At 40.6% G+C, this 21,403-nt stretch overlaps 1 non-coding gene across 1 annotated transcript; it reads right to left on the bottom strand.

The window, feature by feature from the left end:
* Nucleotides 1-2,555: 2,555 nt before the first annotated feature.
* Nucleotides 2,556-2,659, bottom strand: LOC127690235 (U6 spliceosomal RNA). The gene has a single exon (XR_007978976.1). It is a non-coding gene; the product is annotated as a U6 spliceosomal RNA (small nuclear RNA).
* Between the last annotated feature and the right edge of the window lie 18,744 nt (nucleotides 2,660-21,403).

The raw sequence follows: 21,403 nt of genomic DNA, 5'->3' as shown, positions 1-21,403 counted from the left end.
ACTTTATATTATTTGTGGCTATTGTGAAGGGGGTCATTTCCCTAATTTCTTTCTCAGCCTGCTTATCCTTTGAGTATAGGAAGGCCAGTGATTTGCTTGAGTTGATTTTATAACCTGCCACTTTGCTGAAGTTGTTTATCAGCTGTAGGAGTTCTCTAGTGGAGTTTTTTGGGTCACTTAGGTAGACTATCATGTCATCTGCAAATAATGATAGTTTGACTTCTTCCTTTCCAATTTGTATCCCTTTGACCTCCTTATGTTGTCGAATTGCCTGAGCTAGTACCTCAAGTACAATATTGAAAAGATAAGGAGAAAGGGGGCAGCCCTGTCTAGTCCCTGATTTTAGTGGGATTGCTTCAAGTTTCTCTCCATTTAGTTTGATGCTGGCTACCGGTTTGCTGTATATTGTTTTTACTATGTTTAGGTATGGGCCTTGAATTCCTGTTCTTTCCAAGACTTTAAGCATGAAAGGATGCTGAATTTTGTCAAATGCTTTTTCAGCATCCAATGAAATGACCATGTGGTTTTGTTCTTTGAGTTTGTTTATGTAGTGGATTGCATTGATGGATTTCCATATATTGAACCAACCCTGCATTCCTGGGATAAATCCTACTTGATCATGGAGGATGATCGTTTTGATGTGTTCTTGGATTCGGTTGGCAAGAATTTTATTGAGTATTTTTGCATCGATGTTCATAAGGGAAATTGGTCTGAAGTTCTCTTTCTTTGTTGGATCTTTGTGTGGTTTTGGTATCAGTGTAATTGTGGCTTCATAGAAGGAATTGGGTAGTGTTCCTTCTGTTTCTATTTTGTGGAATAATTTGAAGAGTATTGGTGTTAACTCTTCTTTGAAGGTCTGATAGAATTCTGCACTGAAACCATCTGGTCCTGTGCTTTTTTTGGTTGGAAGACTTTCTATGACTCCTTCAATTTCTTTAGGCATTATGGGACTGTTTAGATGATCTCTTTGTTCCTGATTTAATTTTGGTATTTGGTATCTGTCAAGGAAATTGTCCATTTCCTCCAGGTTCTCCAGTTGTGTTGAGTACAGGCTCTTGTAGTAGTATCTGATGATTTTTTGGATTTCCTCAGTTTCTGTTGTTATATCTCCCTTTTCATTTCTAAGTTTGTTAATTTGGATACTTTCTCTGTGCCCTTTGGTCAGTCTGGTTAAGGGTTTATCTATCTTGTTGATTTTCTCAAAGAACCAGCTCCTGGTTTTGTTGATTCTTTGTATGGTTCTCTTTGTTTCTACTTGATTGATTTCAGCCCTGAGTTTGATGATTTCCTGCCTTCTACTCCTCCTGGGTGAAATAGCTTCTTTTTGTTCCAGGGCTTTCAGGTGTGTCATTAAGCTGGTAATGTATGCTCTCTCCATTTTCTTTTTGGAGGCACTCAGGGCTATGAGTTTTCCTCTTAGCACTGCTTTCATTGTGTCCCATAGATTTGGGTATGTTGTGTCTTCATTTTCATTGTGTTCTAAAAAGTCTTTAATTTCTTTCTTTATTTCTTCCTTGACCAATGTATCATTGAGTAGAATATTGTTCAATTTCCACGTGTATGTGGGTTTTCTGTTGTTTTCGTTGCTATTGAAGACCACTTTTACTCCATAATGATCTGATAGGAGACATGGGATTAGTTCGATCTTCTTATATTTGTTGAGGTCTGTCTTGTGACCAATTATATGGTCGATTTTGGAGAAGGTACCATGAGGTGCTGAGAAAAAGGTATATTCTTTTGCTTTAGGATAGAATATTCTATATATATCTGTTAAATCTAATTGGTTCAAAGCTTCAATTAATTTCATTATGTCCCTGTTTAGTTTCTGTTTTCCTGATCAGTCCATTGAGGAAAGTGCAGTGTTGACGTCACCCACAATTATTGTGTTAGGTGCAATGTGTGCTTTGAGCTTTAATAAAGTTTCTTTTATGAATGAGGGTGCCCTTGCATTTGGAGCATAGATGTTCAGGATTGAGAGTTCTTCTTGTTGTATTTTTCCTTTGACCAGCAAGAAGTGTCCCTCAGGGTCTCTTTTGATGACTTTGGGTTGAAAGTCAATTTTATCTGATATTAAAATGGCTACTCCAGCTTGTTTCTTGAGACCATTTGCTTGTAAAATTGTCTTCTAGCCTTTTACTCTAAGGTAGTGTTTGTCTTTGACCCTTAGGTGTGTTTCCTGTAAGCAGCAAAATGTAGGGTCCTGTTTATGTATCCAGTCAGTTAGTCTATGTCTTTTTATTGGGGCATTGAGTCCATTGATGTTAAGAGATATTAAGGAATAGTGATTGTTACTTTCTGTCATTTTTGACGTTATTTTTTAAATTTGATTGGTTAACTTCTTTTGGGTTTGATGAAAGGTTACTATCTTGCTTTTTCCAGGGTGAAGTTTCCCTCCTTGTATTGGTGTTTTCCTCCTATTATCCTTTGTAGGACTGGGTTTGTGGATAGATATTGGGTAAACTTGTTTTTGTCATGGAATATCTTAGTTTCTCCATCTATGGTGATTGAGAGTTTTGCTGGATATAGTAGTTTTGGCTGGCATTTGTGTTCTCTTAAAAAATATGGAACGCTTCACAAATTTGCGTGTCATCCTTGCGCAGGGGCCATGCTAATCTCTGTATCGTTCCAATTTTAGTATATGTGCTGCTGAAGGGAGCACATCAATTCACATTCTTCTGCATGCTGACCTCCAGTTGAACCAGCACCATTTGTTGAAAAGGCTATCTTTTTTTCCATTGGATGTTTTCAGCTCCTTTGTCGAGGATCAAGTGGCCATAGGTGTGTGGGTTCATTTCTGGATCTTCAATCCTGTTCCATTGATCTGCCTGCCTGTCACTGTACCAATACCATGCAGTTTTTAACACTATTGCTCCGTAATATTGCTTGAGGTCAGGGATACTGATTCCTCCAGAATTTCTTTTGTTGTTGAAGAATAGTTTTAGCTATCCTGGGTTTTTTGTTATTCCAGATGAATTTGAGGATTGCTCTTTCTAACTCTATGAAGAATTGAGTTGGGATTTTGATGGGTATTGCGTTGAATCTGTATATTGCTTTTGGCAAAAATGGCCATTTTAACTATATTAATCCTGCCGATTCATGAGAATGGGAGGTTTTTCCATTTTTTGAGGTCTTCCTCTATTTCTTTCTTCAGAGTCTTGAAGTTCTTGTCATATAGATCTTTCAGATGTTTGGTAAGAGTCACCCCAAGGTACTTTGTACTGTTTGTGGCTATTGTGAAGGGTGTCCTTTCCCTAATTTCTTTTTCAGCCTGCTTATCCTTTGAGTATAGGAAGGCTACTGATTTGCTTGAGTTGATTTTATAACCTGCCACTTTGCTGAAGTTGTTTATCAGCTGTAGGAGTTCTCTAGTGGAGTTTTTTGAGTCACTTAGGTAGACTATCATATCATCTGCAAATAATGATAGTTTGACTTCTTCCTTTCCAATTTGTATCCCTTCGACCTCCTTATGTTGTCTAATCGCCCGAGCTAGTACCTCAAGCACAATATTGAAAAGATAAGGAGAAAGGGGGCAGCCCTGTCTAGTCCCTGATTTTAGTGGGATTGCTTCAAGTTTCTCTCCATTTAGTTTGATGTTGGCTACCGGTTTGCTGTATATTGCTTTTACTATGTTTAGGTATGGGCCTTGAATTCCTGTTCTTTCCAAGACTTTAAGCATGAAAGGATGCTGAATTTTGTCAAATGTTTTTTCAGCATCCAATGAAATGACCATGTGGTTTTTTTCTTTGAGTTTGTTTATGTAGTGGATTACATTGATGGATTTCCGTATATTGAACCAACCCTGCATCCCTGGGATAAAGCCTACTTGATCATGGTGGATGATCGTTTTGATGTGTTCTTGGATTCGGTTGGCAAGAATTTTATTGAGTAATTTTCCATTGATGTTCATAAGGGAAATTGGCCTGAAGTTCTCTTTCTTTGTTGGATCTTTGTGTGGTTTTGGTATCAGCTTTGTGGCTTCAAAGAAGGAATTGGGTAGGCTTCCTTCTGTTTCTATTTTGTGGAATAGTTTGAAGAGTATTGGTGTTTTGTGGAAGAGTTTGAAGGTCTGATAGAATTCTGCACTGAAGCCATCTGGTCCTGGGCTTTTTTGGTTGGAAGGCTTTCTATGACCCCTTCTATTTGTTTAGGGGTTATGGGACTGTTTAGATGATCTATTTGGTCCTGATTTAATTTTGGTATTTGGTATCTGTCAAGGAAATTGTCCATTTCTTCCAGATTCTCCAGTTGTGATGAGTATAGGCTTTTGTAGTAGGATCTGATGATTTTTTAAATTTCCTCAGTTTCTGTTATTATATCCCCCTTTTCATTTCTAATTTTGTTAATTTGGATACTTTCTCTCTGCCCTTTGGTCAGTCTGGCTAAGGGTCTATCTATCTTGTTGATTTTTCTCAAAAAACCAGCTTCTGGATTCATTGATTTTTTGTATGGTTCTCTTTGTTTCTACTTGAGTGGTTTCAGCCCTGAGTTTGATGATTTCCTGTCTTCTACTCCTCCTGGGTGAATTGGCTTCTTTTTGTTCCAGGGCTTTCAGTTGTGTCCTTAAGATGATAACTTATGCACTCTTCATTTTCTTTTTGGAGGCACTCAGGGCTATGAGTTTTCCTCTTAGCACTGCTTTCATTGTGTCCCAAAGATTTGGGTATGTTGTGCCTTCATTTTCATTAAATTCTAGAAAGTCTCTGATTTCTTTCTTTATTTCTTCTTTGGTCAAGGTGTCATTGAGTAGATTATTGTTCAACCTCCATGTCTATGTGGGCCTTCTGTCATTTTTTGTTGCCATTGAAGACCACTCTTACCCCATAGTGATTTGATAGGAGGCATGGAATTAGTTCGATCTTTTTATATTTGTTGAGGATTGCCTTGTGACCAATTATATGGTCGATTTTGGAGAAGGTACCATGAGGTGCTGAGAAAAAGGTATATTCTTTTGTTTTAGGGTGGAATGCTCTATAAATATCAGTCAAGTTCAATTGGTCCAAAGATTCAATTAGTTTTATTGTGTCCCTGTTTAGTTTCTGTTTTCCTGATCGGTCCATTTAGGAGAGTGGAGTGTTGAAGTCACCCACAATAATTGTGTTGGGTGAAATGTGTGTTTTGAGCTTTAATAAAGTTTCTTTTACGAATGAGGGTGCCCTTGCATTTAGTGCATAGATGTTCAGAATTGAAAGTTCTTCTTGGTGGATTTTTCCTTTGACCAGCAAGAAGTGCCCTTCTGTATCTCTTTTGATGACTTTAGGTTGAAAATCAATTTTATCTGATATTAGAATGGCTACTCCGGCTCATTTCCTGAGACCATTGGCTTGTAAAATTGTCTTCCAGCCTTTTACTCTAAGGTGGTTTTTGTCTTTGACAATGAGGTGTGTTTCCTGTATGCAGCAAAATGTAGGGTCTTGTTTCCTTATCCAGTCTGTTAGTCTATGTCTTTTTATTGGGGAGTTGAGTCCATTGACGTTAAGAGATTTTAAGGAGTAGTGATTATTACTTCCTGTCATTTTTGATGTTATTATTATATTTGAGTGATTATCTTCTTTTGGGTTTGATGAAAGAAGGTAACTATCTTGCTTTTTCCAGGGTGTCGTTTCCCTCCTTGGATTGGAGTTTTCCTCCTATCATTCTTTGTAGAGATGGGTTTGTAGAAAGATATTGTGTAAATTTGGTTTTGTCATGGAATATCTTGGTTTCTCCATCTATTGAAATTGAGAGTTTTGCTGGGTATAGTAGTCTTGGCTGACATTTTTGTTCTCTTAGAGTCTGCATGAGATCTGCCCAGGATCTTCTAGCTTTCATGGTCTCTGGTGAGAAGTCTGGTGTGATTCTGATAGGTCTTCCTTTATATGTTACTTGGCCTATCTCTCTTACTGCCTTTAATATTCTTTCTTTGTTTAGTACATTTGGGGTTTTGATTATTATGTGACGAGAGGTATTTCTGCTCAGGTCCAGTCTGTTTGGAGTTCTGTAGGCTTCTTGTATATTCATGGGCATCTCTCTCTTTAAGTTGGGAAAGTTTTCTTCCATAATTTTGTTGAAGATATTTGCTGGCCCTTTCAGTTGTAAATCTTCACTCTCATCTATACCTATAATCCTTAGGTTTGGTCTTCTCATTGTGTCCTGGATTTCCTGGATGTTCTGGGATACAAACTTTTTGCATTTTGCATTTTCTTTGACTGTTGAGTCAATGGTTTCTATGGTATCTTCGGCATCTGAGATTCTTTCTTCCATCTCTTGTATTCTGTTGTTGATATTTGCATCTATGGCCCCTGATTTCTTCTCAAGGTTTTCTATCTCCAAAGTTGTCTCCCTTTGTGATTTCTTAGTTGTTTCTACTTCTGATTTTAGATCCTGGATGGTTTTGCTTAGCTCCTTTACTTGCTTGTTTGTGTTTTCCTGTAATTCTTTAAGAGACTTTTGTGTTTCCTCTTTCTTGACTTCTGCTGTTTGACTCACTTTCTCCTGCATTTCTTTAAGGTTTTTTTTTTGTGTGTGTGTGTTTCTTCTTTATTGGCTTCTATCTCTTGAGCCTTATTCTCCTGAATTTCTTTAAGTGATTTTTGTGTTTCCATTAATCGTCTTTCTAGCTTATTCATGTTCCCCTGTATTTCTTTAAGAGATTCATTTATGTCCTTTTTGTGTTCTTCTAGCAGCATCATGAACAGTGATTTTAAATCCAAATCTTGTTTTTCTGGTGTTTTTGCATAATCAGGGCTTGCTGATGTTGGAGAGTTTGGTTCAGATGCTGCTATATTGCCTAGGTTTCTGTTAGTAGCGTTCCTGCTTTTGCCCTTTGCCATCTTGTTATTTCTGGTATTAGTTGGTCTTGTCTCTGGCTGGTATTTGTGCCTCCTGTGAGGCTATATGGCTATTTCTGCAACACTGGATGGCTGGGTTTCCCCTGTTACAGATTGCTAATGCGCTGCCCTCCTCTTGGATGTCCCTGCAGCCCTAGTGTGCCTTGCCCCAGGTTGTCTGTGTGAACCTGGGGGTGCCCGTTTGCTCCTTCAGTGAATGCTGATGGTCTATGCTGCTGCGGAACCTTTTCTGAGTGCTGGTCAATCTGCTGGGCAGCCTATCTCCCAACTAGGTTGGTGCACACAAGGCTAGCCTATCTGCTGCGTCCCTGAGTCTAGGCAAAAGCCTGGCAGGCTAAGGCCCAAGCAAAGTTCCCCTTGGGCTATGAGTGTTAATTGATTCTGTCAGGTGGCCAGGATGGCTGTGTGCGTGTGCTCCCTGAAAGCGCAGGGAGAGTCTGCTGGGCTAACAACCTCATGGCTGGGTTGGCATACAGATGGCCCACGGAGCAGCCCAGGGCCTGGGGTCAGTCCGAGGCCTGTCCGTCTTAGACCCCTTGCTATGTTTGCCTCGGGCTATGACTCTTAGCTGACTTTGCCTGCTAGGACTCTCTGGCGTCCTGTAGTCAAAATGGCGGAGTGTGCGCTGGCCGGGCAATCAACCTCCTGGCCTGGTTCGCACACCGATGCCCCCCCCCCCCCCAACAGCCCAGGGCCTGGGTGCAGGCCAATGCCCATCAGGCTTAGACGCCCGCGATGTTGGCCTTGGGTTATATTTGTGTACCTCAGTCTGTCTGCTCTCTCTGGTGCCCGAGATCCAAGATGTCAGAGAGACTCTTGTAATTGACTGGCGGGAGGCAGAGTTCTGATGTGGCTTCTTGGTTCCACTGCTGATGGCCCTTCTGCTGGACCAGCTGCCGCCACCGCTGCTGCTGCTGCCGCCGCTCAATTTATAAATAACTTAACACCATTTCCAGACTTAGACATCAATTGACTCTCCATCTGACACAATTTATTTACCTGTTTATTGTCAAGTACTGACAATACTTTACTATAGATATGATATCTGTAGGCCTGGGTACTGGAGGCTTTCCACGGACATCTCTGGCCTGGCTGGGTGCAAGTGTTCAGGCAAAGGGGAGAGAGTGTGAGCAGGGAGGGCGGATTGCCTCGGCTCCCTCTGCTGCAGCTGCCTCCCCACATGTATGTTTTTATACCCCATGTATGTCTGGTGCCTGCAGAGCTCAGAAGATGGTGTTGGATCCTCTGAAACTAGAGTTATTGATGGTTGAACACCAGTATGTGAGTGCTGGGAATTGAACCTAGATCCATAGCAACAAGTGATCTTAACCACTGAGCCATCTCACCAGCCTCCGAGTTGTTTAAAAAATATTTGTGTTTGGATATATATGACAAAGAGTAAAATGTTATTTTTCTGTGTTAACATAAACTCCACACAATTTTTGAGTAAAGAAGCATGCCACACATTCCATGAAGAGAAGATCAAATAACTAGCTGTGGTTTATAGGTGACATTTGGTAATTTTGAAGGTATGTATCATATACCTATCAGGATTTTACCTTAGTAAAAGAGATCTTATAGATCTATGAATTATTTATGAATAATCATGTATAAAAGAAGATGATGCTAATACATTTCTTTTTTAAAAAGTAGAGTGGCCTGTTCTATAATCTGCTTTCATTCCATAAATTTTTTCCTTGTTTTTCTACAAGGCAGAGACCTTTAATCAAAGACTCCTGGAGAACATAGTTAACTATAAACCATCACTTGCAAGAATCAAAATCTCCTTCATTATTTTCCCCTTTCTATACACACAGTTCACTCTCAGTTACATTAGTTATCCACAACTCCCTGAAAATTACCACACAGTAGGTTGGTTCACATAATACATATTGTACTTTATGTTTGTGGAACAAGAACTGAAGAGCAGTCTGGACCTTGCAGTGTTTGCAGCTCCAGTGAGGCCAGGGATTGTGTCACCCAATGCTTTACAGCCCACTCACCCTAACCCTAACCCTACCCCTAACCAAACCCCTACCCCTACCCCTACCCCTAGCCCTACCCCTAGCCCTAGTCCTAGCCTTAGCCCTATCCCTACCCTTATCCCTACCCCCTAACCCTTACCCTAACCTTAACCCTAGTCCAGCTCATGACAGGACTCATTCTGTGCTGGCAGTTGGCTTTTCAAACAGTAATTTTCAAGATGTCAGCCACTTCTGTTTGAGTCAGTAAGTTGGAGAGCAAGAGAAATTAGCAGGACAGAAGCCCGAGTCTTTGCAACCTGATCTTCTGAGTGATAGGATTACTTTATTACATTTTGTTTGTTAATGTGAACCCATAGGTCTAGCCCCTGCACAAGAAGCAGGGGGTGGGGCGACCATCAGCGAGAGTCATTCAGAAGCTTCTTCCCACATTAACAGTGGGTCTTGTGTGACTTCTGCTTGTTTAACTGAATGACTCTCAGGCAGGTTAGTTAGGACTAACAGGACCTTTTCAGGTCCCACAGGACCTTTTCAGGAAAGCATATTTAATGAACTGTTTTCCTTAATTTTTCAAAAAAATTTTGTGTGTATGTATGTATGTGTGTTTGTGTGCACACATGTGCATTCTTGATGGTCAGTGGATAACTTTGCAGAATCATTTCTTTCCTTCCACTTTCATGTGGTCTTGCATGTTAGACTTATGTCAACTCTTGTTTGACAAAAGCCTTTACCTTCTTGGACATTTTGATAAATCCACTGTTTTCCTTTAATATTCCAGTGGCACCCTTTTTTTTTTGTATTTCCTCATTATTAAGGCATAGAATTAAGTGATTTTTCTTTACAAAGCTTCACAAAGGAGTGGTAAATATAATAATTTTGTAAGTGAGATTGGTGTCATTCTGATCCTATGGCCTTTTGTTTACATGGATAGCATATATATATATATGAATATATATATATATATATATATATATATATATATACATATATATGAATTATTTTATTTAAAATTCTTCAGCCATTCTAGTGGCTGTGGCTTGGGATTGGATCACAGCAGATTAGGGGGAATATTTCTGTTGTGAATGCTTGTAGGATCTACAAGAACAGCAGTCTCTCAGTGAGGCATCTTCTTACAGATAGAATATCTGTTTTTGATCTCCCAGGAAGAATAAATTCACCCAGGAAGGAATCTTCTGTATTCTAGTTCTTCTCACATTAGAAACCTAGAGAATAGGATGTGTGGGATGCAAGGAAAAGGTGGGAAGGGTGCAAAAATTCAGAGTATATAGACAGCAGAACAGGACCTATGCTGGACTTTTGGGTATACATTGAAGACATAGTTGGAAGAGTTTCTGCACTAGCCTTGGACGAGAAGTGACTTCTCTCTGTTCTTTCACATGGGTCTGGCTGGGACATATGGAAATTACACTCTAGTTAGGTCAGTTGTAAAAAACTGGGCAACACACATTGAAGACAATGGGTTGTTTGACAGACTGGGATGGTTTTATATGGACTTTTATTGCCATGATGGGTAAATCAGCTGTGCCTGTACAAATTGTCATGTTTATAGCCTACTTGATGAAAAATAGTAGCATATGCCTCAAAAATTATGAGGGAAAAAGAACCCTAAACTTTATGGCCTTTGAAAGGTCAAAGTCAGAAAAGTGATTTTCAATAGTTTTTCTCTTTTTCCCCTCTGACTTGGTACTATGGAAAATAAATTAAATCTTTTAACTGTAGAAGACCTAAGTTATCTCTTAGTTGGCTTCTCCATCACTGGATGGTGTTGACCCCTCTTAAACCTGTACCCTGCAGCTGTATTAACTTTCCTAAATACCTATGCTAGTATGTGCACAGAAACACTTGGCTTCTTATTCCTTCAAATGTAAGGCCACATTCTCAACATCTACTCCTGGTGTGCATGATGTCAGTTGACTTTTCCACACCTCAGAAGCACTTGATGGATGTATAATCCTTCCATACCAGTTAGTCTTCAAGTATAGCCTACTTCTTGATAGTCTGACTTAGATATTAATGAACATCTTGTGAATTACATGTGTATCAGGAGGACTTTTGATCCATCACCTGGTTTATTGTTTCAAAGGTTCAGTTCACTATCATCATGTCAGGAAATGTGGCAGCAATGCAGGCCGACATACTAGTGGAGGAGCTGAGAGTTCTACATCTTGTCCACCCTTGCACCTCTGGACAGTTGATTTTTGAATTGATATGTTTTAGTTTTATGATGGTTTGAAAAGTGGGGCACAGTCAGTGGAAACAGTATTTGAAATTCTGAAGTTTGATGGTTTTATGGTGAGCATAACTGTGCACTATAAGCTCAATATGTTACAAGTCATTTTAATTCCTATGTTTTGGTCAGGTTTCAAGTTTAATATGGATAAGAAGTAGTTCAAAACAGGTATTTTGCTATCACAGTTAGCACCATACCACAACTGAGTTTCCCTCCTTCCTTTTTTTTTTTTTTATTTATTTTTATTTTTATTTATTTTTATTTTTTTTGTCTGATCAGTTTTTTTATTCGATATAATTTATTTACATTTCAAATGATTTCCCTTTTCTAGCCCCCCCACTCCCCGAAAGTCCCGTAAGCCCCCTTCTCTTCCCCTGTCCTCCCACCCACCCCTTCCCACTTCCCCGTTCTGGTTTTGCTGAATACTGTTTCACTGAGTCTTTCCAGAACCAGGGGCCACTCCTCCTTTCTTCTTGTACCTCATTTGATGTGTGGATTATGTTTTGGGTATTCCAGTTATCTAGGTTAATATCCACTTATTAGTGAGTGCATACCATGATTCACCTTTTGAGTCTGGGTTACCTCACTTAGTATGATATTCTCTAGCTCCATCCATTTGCCTAAGAATTTCATGAATTCATTGTTCCTAATGGCTGAATAGTACTCCATTGTGTAGATATACCACATTTTTTGCATCCACTCTTCTGTTGAGGGATACCTGGGTTCTTTCCAGCATCTGGCAATTATAAATAGGGCTGCTATGAACATAGTAGAACATGTATCCTTATTACATGGTGGGGAGTCTTCTGGGAATATGCCCAGGAGTGGTATAGCAGGATCTTCTGGAAGTGAGGTGCCCAGTTTTCGGAGGAACCGCCAGACTGATTTCCAGAGTGGTTGTACCAATTTGCAACCCCACCAGCAGTAGAGGAGTGTTCCTCTTTCTCCACACCCTCTCCAACACCTGCTGTCTCCTGAATTTTTAATCTTAGCCATTCTGACTGGTGTAAGATGAAATCTTAGGGTTGTTTTGATTTGCATTTCCCTAATGACTAATGAAGTTGAGCATTTTTTAAGATGCTTCTCTGCCATCCGAAGTTCTTCAGGTGAGAATTCTTTGTTTAACTCTGTACCCCATTTTTTAATAGGGTTGTTTGGTTTTCTGGAGTCTAACTTCTTGAGTTCTTTATATATATTGAATATCTAGTTCTCACTGTTGTTAGTTTGTCTTGTCAGTGCTGGGCTCACCAGTGCAAGCTGCCCCTTCTCAGCTGGCCTCTGGTGCACAGCTTACCTCCTGCACTGCTTGTAGACAAGGTGCTGCTGCCCAGGCTGTTCAGATCCCAAAGCAGGCACCCGAAGGCTCCCGCTGGGGCCCACTGGATTCACTGGAGCACACTGACTTCTCCCAGCTGGCCGCCCGGAAGCCCAGCTAGCCACTTGCAGGACTTGGAGATGTGGTGCTGCCGCCCAGGCGGATCTGGATCCGGAAGTGGAGAGAGTAGAGCTGAGGGCTTCCACCTGAGGCCTTGCCCCAGATTGTGTCTGTGGACCAGATGGAGCCCGTGTGCACCCCCAGGGAGTGCTGAAGGTGTATGCTGCTGTGACCTCCCCTGTGTTCCCCTCACTCCGCTGGGCAGCCGATCCGCCAACTGGGCTGGCGCACACAAGGTTAGCCTGGCCGCCCAGTCCCTGAGTCCAGGCAAAAGCCTGGGAGGCCAAGGTCCGAGCAAAGTTCCCCTAGGGCTATGACTGTTAATTGGGTCCGCCAGGTGACTAGGATGGCGGGCGTGCATGCCCGCGCTCCCTGAAAGCGCTGGGAGAGTCTGCTGTGCTAACAACCTCCTGGGCGGGTTGACTCACAGATGGCCCACCAAGCCGCCCAGTTCTTGGGGTCAGTCCTGTGCCTTTTGGGGCCTAGACCCCCGCTTTGTTAGCCTCAGGCTATACCTGTTACAGGTCTGCCCGCCAGAGCTCTCTGTCGTCCTTCAGGCAAAATGGCGGCTCGCGCGCAGGCCTGGGCAAAAAACCTCCTGGCTGGGTTGGCACCCCGATGGCCCCCCGACCAGCCCAGGGCCTGGGTGCAGGCCAACGCCTGTCGGGCTCAGACCACCGCGGTGTTGGCCTTGGATTATGTTTGTGTACCTCAGTCTGTCCGATCCCTGGAATCCGGAACCAAGATGGATGCACCTCTCCTGACTGGTGGGAAGCAGAGCTCCCTCCTTCCTAATGAGATGACTTTTATATCTTCCTAAATGTTTGCTTATTTCCATGCATTCACTCTTGTCTTAGTTAGGGTTTCATTGCTGTGACAAGACACCATGACCAAGGCAACTCTTATAAAAGAAAACATGTACTTGGGCTGGTTTATTGTTTCAAAGGTTCAGTTCACTATCATCATGTCAGGAAATGTGGCAACAATGCAGGCTGACATACTACTGGAGGAGCTGAGAGTTCTACATCTTGATCTGAAGGCAGCCAGGAGGAGACTGTCTTCCACAGGCAGCAAAGAGGGGACTTTCCTCCTCACTGGGTGGAGCTTGAGGACTAGGAGCCCTCACAGCCTGCCTACACAGTGACACATTTCCTCCAACACGGCCACATCTTCTAATAGCATCACTTCCCAGGGGCCAAGCATATTCAAACTACTGCCTTTCAATCCCAAATTCTTCCACCAAAGAGAAATCTTTTTAAAAAAAACTTAAAAAAAATCTTGTATTTAATTTAGCATATGATATTTGTAACACATTTACATTACAGGGTAGAATGTAATCTTCTTTTCTCTTTTTCATTTTCTTTTGTATTTTTGTGACAGTCTTACTATATTGCTAAGCCTGGCCTGGAATGGACCGTATAGCCTAGACTGGCATTGAATTTACACTTCTCCCTGAATCAGCCTCCCAGGTGCTATGCCATAGATCAGGGTAATTGGTAATCATCATTTCTAACATGTTCATGTTGTCATCTTGAGACTATTCAAAAATTTCTTCAGTTGTTATTTTGAAACACATGGTTAATTGTTGTCCACCATAGTTAGTGTAGTATGATTTAGAATGCTGAAGCTATTCTTCACACCCAATTCCTCTCTGGTACCCACATACCATCTTCTATTCATCACCTCTTTCCTTGTAGTAGAGTGGCTATTTTTTTCTGGACATAGCACGATTATGCTATTTCCATCTTGGAATGGAGATTACCATTATCCAGAAGCCATAATGATGAAGCAATCAGACTGATACAGGGAGAGTTAGGTTTATGGTAACAATAACAAAAATATTGACACTCTTTAGTACAAGTGTAGAATCACAGAATCCTCACCTGAGATTATAGACATACTCCTTTCTGCTCCTCCATATTCCCAGCTGCATGTGGTTTTGGGAATGTTAGAGTTTGTGGGAGAGTGAAAGGTTAACTGGGAAGGAGTCCCATGATGTAGGTTCTATGAGATTGCATGCATGATGGAGTGGGACTTTGTTGTGATACAGCTGTTTTAAAACTCACACTCCTATAAAAACTTTCATCACACTGATGAAAATAAGCCAATAGATTCACAAATAAAATATGGTGGAACCCTTACTAACATCATGGCCCACATACAATCTGAACAACACTCTACTCAATGATAAATTGGTCAAGGCAGAAATAAAGAAAAAATTTAAAGACTTTTTAGAATTTGATGAAAATGAAGCCACAACATATCCAAACTTATGGGACACAATGAAAGCAGTCCTAGGAGGAAAACTCATAGCTCTGAGTGCCTCCAAAAAGAAACTGGAGAGAGTATACACTAGCAGCCTGACAGCACATCTGAAAGCTCTAGAACAAAAAAGAAGCAAATACATCCAAGAGGAGTAGATGGTGGGAGATAATCAAATTCAGGGCTAAAATCAACCGAGGAGAAACAAAAAAAACTATACAGAGAATCAACCAAACCAGCAGCTGGTTCTTTGAGAAAATCAACAAGATAGATAAACCCTTAGCCAGACTAACCAGAGGGCATAGAGACAATATCCAAATTAATAAAATCAGAAATGAAAAGGGAGGCATAACAACAGAAACCATGGAAATTAAAAAATTATCAGATCCTACTACAAAAGCTTATACTGAACAAAATTGAAAAACTTGAATGAAATGGACAATTTTCTAGACATATACCAGGTGCCAAAGTTAAAACAAAATCAGATAAGCCATCTAACTAATCCCATAACCTCTAAAAAAATAGAAGCAGATACTAATAGTCTCCCAACCAAAAAAAAAAAAAAAAAAAAAAAAAGCCCAGGACTAGATGGGTTTAGTAGAGAATTCTATCAGACCTTCAACGAAGACCAAATACCAATACTCTTTCAAGATATTCCACAAAATAGAAACAGAAGCAACACTGCCCAATTCATTCTATGTAGCCACAATTCTGCTTATATATAAATCACACAAAAGCCAAAAAAGAAAGAAAACTTCAGACAAATTTCCCTTATAAACATTGATGCAAAAATAGTCAATAAAATTCTTGCCAACCGAATCCAAGAACACATCAAAATGATCACTCACCATGATCAAGTAAGCTTCCTCCCATGGATGCAGGGATGGTTCAATATACAAAAATCCATCAACATAATCCACTACATAAACAAACTCAAAGAAAAAAATACATGATCATTTCATTAGATGCTGAGAAAGCATTTGACAAAATTCAGCATCCCTTCAGGTTAAAAGTATTGGAAAGATCAGGAATTCAAGGTCTATACCTAAATATAGTAAAAACAAAATACAGCAAACCAGTAGCCAACATCAAACTAAATGGAGAGAAACTTGAAGCAATTCCACTAAAAACAGGGACTAGACAAGGTTGCCCCCTATCTCCCTATCTATTCAATGTAGTACTTGAGGTTCTAGCTAGAGAAATTAGACAACAAAAGGAGGTCAAAGAGATACAAATTGGAAAGAAAGAAGTCAAACTATCAATATTTGAGATGATATAATAGCATACTTAAGTGACCCCCAAAACTCCACCAGAGAACTCCTACAGCTGATAAACAACTTCAGCAAAGTAGCCAGATATAAAATTAACTTAAACAAATCAGTAGCTTTCCTCTACTCAAGGATAAATAGGCTGAGAATGAAATTAGTCACAAACAATATAAATTATCTTGGTGTGACTCTAATTAAATGTAGTGGCTGATTTTGTGTGTCAACTTGACACAGACTGGAGTTATCACAGAGAAAGGAGCTTCAGTTGGGGAAGTGCTTCCATGAGATCCAGCTGTGGGGCATTTTCTCAATTAGTGATCAAAGGGGGAGGGCCCCTTGTGGGTGGTGCCATCCCTGGGCTGGTATTCTTGGGTTCTATAAGAGAGCAGGCTGAGCAAGCCAGGGGAAGCAAGCCTTTAAGAAACATCCCTCCATGGCCTCTGCATCAGCTCCTGCTTCCTAACCTGCTTGAGTTCCAGTTCTGACTTCCTTTTGTGATGAACAGCAATGCAGAACTGTAAGCTGAATAAACCCTTTCCTCCCCAACTTGCTTCTTGGTCATGATGTTTGTGCAGGAATAGAAACCCTGACTAAGACACCAAACAAGTAAAAGATCTGTATGATAAGAACACGTCTCTGAAGAAAGAAATTGAAGAAGATCTCAGAAGATGGAAAGATCTCCTGTGCTATGGATTGGCAGGATTAATATAGTAAAAATGGCCATCTTGTGGAATGAAATCTACAGATTCAATTCAATTCCCATCAAAATTCCAACTCAATTCTTCACAGAGTTAGGAAGAACAATTCTAAAATTCATTTGGAATAACGAAAAACCCAGGATATCAAAAATTATTCTCAACAACAACAAAAGAACTTCTTGGGGAATCACCGTCCTTGACCTCAAGCTGTACTAAAGAGAAATAGTCATAAAAACTGTATGGTATTGGTACTGAGACAGGCAGGAAGATCAATAGAATAGAATTGAAGACCCAGAAATGAACCCATATACCTATGGTAACTTGATCTTTGACAAAGGAGCTAAAACCATCCAGTGGAAAAAAGACAACATTTTCAACAAATGGTGCTGGTTCAACTGATGGTTAGCATGTAGAAGAATGTAAATTGATCCATTCTTATGTCCTTGTACAAAGCTCAAATCCAAGTGCATCAAGGATCTCAACATAAAACCAGACACACTGAAGCTTATAGAGGAGAAAGTGGGAAAGACTCTTGAACACATGGGAACAGGGGAAATTTTCCTGAACAGAACACCAATGGCTTATGCTCTAAGATCAAGAATAGACAAATAGGACCTCATAAAATTGCAAAGCTTCTGTAAGGCAATGGACAATGTCAATAGGACAAAATGGCAACCAACAGATTGTAAAAAGATCTTTACCAATCCTACTTCTGATAGAGGACTAATATCCAATATATAGAAAGAACTCAAGAAGTTCAACTCCAGAGAATAAAATAACCCTATTAAAAATGGGGTAAAGAGCTAAACAAAGAATTCTCAACTGGGAATATTACATGGTTGAGAAACACCTAAAGAAATGTTCAACATCCTTAGTCATCAGGAAAATGCAAATCCAAACAACCCTGAGATTCTACATCGCACTAGTCAGAATGGCTAAGATCAAAAACTCAGGTGACAGCAGATGCTTGGGAGCATGTGGAGAAAGAGGAACACTCCTCTATTGCTGGCAGGATTGCTAGCTGATAAAACCAGTCTGTAAATCAGTTTGGTGGTTCCTCAGAAAACTGGACATAGCACTACCTGAGGACCCAGCTATACCACTCCTGGGCATATACCCAGAGGATTCCCCAGCATGCAAAAAGGACACATGCTCCACTATGTTCATAGTAGCCTTATTTATAATAGCCAGACGCTGGAAAGAACCCAGATGTCCCTCAACAGAGGAATGGATACAGAAAATGTGGTATATTTGCACAATGGAGTACTACTCAGCTATTTAAAACAATGAATTCATGAAATTCTTAGGCAAATGGATGGAGCTAGAAAACATCCTGAGTGAGGTAACCCAATCACAAAAGAACACATATGGCATGCACTCACTGATAAGTGAATATTAGTCCATAAGCTCAGAATATCCAAGATATAATTTACAGACCACATGAAGCTCAAGAAGAAGGAAGACCAAATTATGGATACTTTAAAGTGTCCTTCTTAGAAGTGGTACAAAATACCCATGGGAGGAAATATAGAGACAAAGTGTGGAGCAGAGACTGAAGGAAAGACCATCCAGATACTGCCCCACCTGGGGATCCATCCCATATAGTGTTACTGAACACAGACACTATTGTGGATGCCAAGAAGTGCTAGCTGTCAGGAGCCTGATATGGCTGTCTTCTGAGAGGGCTCTGCCAGTGCCTGAGAAATACAGAGGTGGATGTTTTCAGCCAACCATTGAACTGAACACAGGGTTCCCAATGGAGGAGGTAGAGAAAGGACCCAAGGAGCTGACAGGGTTTGCAGCCCCATAGGAGGAACAACAATATGAACCAACTAGTACCCACAGAGCTCTCAGGGACTTAACCACCAACCAAAGAGTACACATGGAGGAATCCATGGCTCCAGCCACATGGCTAGCAGAGGATGGCCTTGTCAGACATCAATGAGAGAAGAGGCCATTGGTCCTGTGAAGGCTCATTGCCCCAGAGTAGGGGAATGCCAGGTCAGGGAAGCAGGAGTGGGTGGATTAGTGAGGAGGAGGAGGGGAGGATGCCATAGGGGTTTTTTGGAGGGGAAAGTAGGAAAGGGGATAACATTTAAAATGTAAATTAAAAAAATATCTTAAAAAAATAAAACCTAATATTTTTGGTAAAAAAACAAAACAAAACAAATTTTGTGGTCTGTAGAGTAACATGTAAGGAATCAGAGTGTTAGTGGCTGAAACAGAGGTTTCATGGCCTCTGCAATGTATGGTAAAACATATGTTTAAGGGTAGGATTTCAGAGGAAGAGAGTGGCTATGGAGTGCATGCCTTTTAGGGGGTGGGAGACAGAAGGAAAGCAGTTCAGGATCCTTTGAGGATATTAGTTCATACCAGGGAACTGCTATAGGATGTGGGTGGCGAGATTTTATAGTGCACACAGACTGACCTATGTCTGCTATTTGGAGAGGCTTCTCTCAGGCATGTCTGGAATCAGGAGAAAGCTTAAGAGATTAGAAAAATAAATCTTACCACTTGGCTTTCTGGCATGCCAACTATTCTTGGTGGGTAGTGAGGTTATGTAGCGAGAGCCACATGGACAGTAAAAAGCAAAACAAGAGAGTTTATTAAAACAATTTTACTTCCATGAGAGTAAACCTGCTGGAGCGGAGACGTTCAGAAGCATAATTGTACCCAGGCACAGAGGATTGGAACTTTTATGGGTCATTTGCATAGCACGGGCTTCCTCAAGCACATGGCATCTGGTACACGTTGCAAGGCTGAGGAGTTTCCAGTCTTCCTCTTTGCCAGTATATTTTTGTTTCTAATTCTAAACTTGTAGCTTTGTGTGAGGCCTTTCCAGACCTTACTTTCTGCCTTGAGGCTGTGGGACATGGTGGTGGTTGGGGCCACTGTGAGTGAAGCAAATCCTTGAAAACTGAGCAATGTATCCACTCAGCCCTGGTTGACACAAAGGTTGAATATTCGGAGACAACATGGAGGAGAGCAGTCCTTGATGACTGATATCTATAAGCCACTGGGGACACTTGGTTGTCACCACCTTGTTGTACCAGGTTAAACACTACTCCTTGACCATGCCTTCTTAGGTATGCATATCTGGAGATGCTAGAGTATACAGGAAGTAGAAAGATAACCAGAAGGACTCTGAGGTCATGACCCATGATCAGGTGGGTCTGTGCTGATACAGGTGTGTAGGCACCCATACTCCTTTAAGTCATCCATGTGCCCATCATGCCATCAGTTTACAAAACTGTAATTTGATGAAATCCTTACTTTGGTCTGTCATTGGCGCCCTATCTGCTCATATTTTCCAAGAAAAGTTAACACAGGATTCCTGACTCCATCTGTCACTTCATACTTTCATGAACAACTATTCCTTTATCCTAGGAGCTCAACTTTTTAAAACTTTCAGATATAACTGAGAATATATGCAATTTGCTTATCTGTGCTTAATTTATTTCTCTTAATGCCCTACAATGTATTCATTTTTGTGAGAAGATTTCCATACTTTAATGGCTGAACAGTAGTCCTGTGGTATGCTATTCATTTTTTTCCCATTCATGTATTGATGAACACTTAGGTTGATTTCATATCTTGGACACTGTGAATTGTGTTTCAGTAAGTTGTGCAAATGTCTGTTTGACATGTTGGGTTCCTCTGCTCTGGGTGTATACCCTGGAGAAGAGTATTGTATCATATAATATTTTTATTTTTTAATATTTATGGGATCCTGTTTGGTGTTCACTACAATGGCTATACTTAATTTGCATTGTCATTCACAATGTCTGATAGCCCCTTTGTACCACAACAGCGCCAGCATTTGTTGTTTTTTGCCTTTTTGGTCGTAAGTGTTCTAATGAGGATGAAATTTGTTCTTATTTAGATTTTTATTTGCCTTTACCTGATTGAGTGATGGTACGCATTTCCCCACATAGGATTGTTGTTCCTTTAGTTGTCTTCCCTCAGCCTAGTGCTGGAGATGGAACCCAGGGCCTTGTATATGCTAGACACTGCTCTCCCACTGACCTAACATCTTTAGCACTTGCATTGGAATGCCTTCTTATAATAAATATCCACTTAGATAACTGATTGTCTCTTTGCTGTTGATTTTTTGGTTTCTTTATGGACTATGTATATTATTTTCTTGTTGGGTGAACAGTTTTCAAAAAAAATTCTCAAGCTCCTTAGGCTGCTTCAGTTTGTTAACAAATGATATGAAGAAACCTTTGAACTTGAGGGAATATCATTTTCCAGTTTTTGCTTTTGTTGCTCATGCTTTTGGTGTCATATAACCAGAAAAATAGTTAGATTATGCACTAAAGCCTTTCCTCTGTGTTTAATTACAGTAGTTTAACATATTTAAATTAATTTCTAGTTTATTAATTATTTTATTTATTTACATTTCAAATGTAGTCTCCCTTCCCAGTCCCCCCTCCACGAACTCCCCACTCCTCCCCCTACCCCTTTCCCTCTAAGAGGGTTCTCTCTGACCCACCCCTCTAGCATTCCCCTTCTCTGGAGCATCAAACCTCCACAGGACCAAATGTATCCCTTCTCACTAAGGCCAGACAAGCACTCCTCTGCTACTTATGTATGATCTTTGGTTGGTAGCTTAGTTCCTGGGATCTCTGAGAGGTCTGGTTAGTTGATACTGTCGTTCTTTCTATGGGGTTGTAATCC

This window comes from Apodemus sylvaticus, chromosome 7, assembly GCF_947179515.1.
Source record: "Apodemus sylvaticus chromosome 7, mApoSyl1.1, whole genome shotgun sequence".
Lineage (NCBI taxonomy): Eukaryota > Metazoa > Chordata > Mammalia > Rodentia > Muridae > Apodemus > Apodemus sylvaticus.
This window is presented reverse-complemented; position numbering and strand designations above follow the sequence as displayed.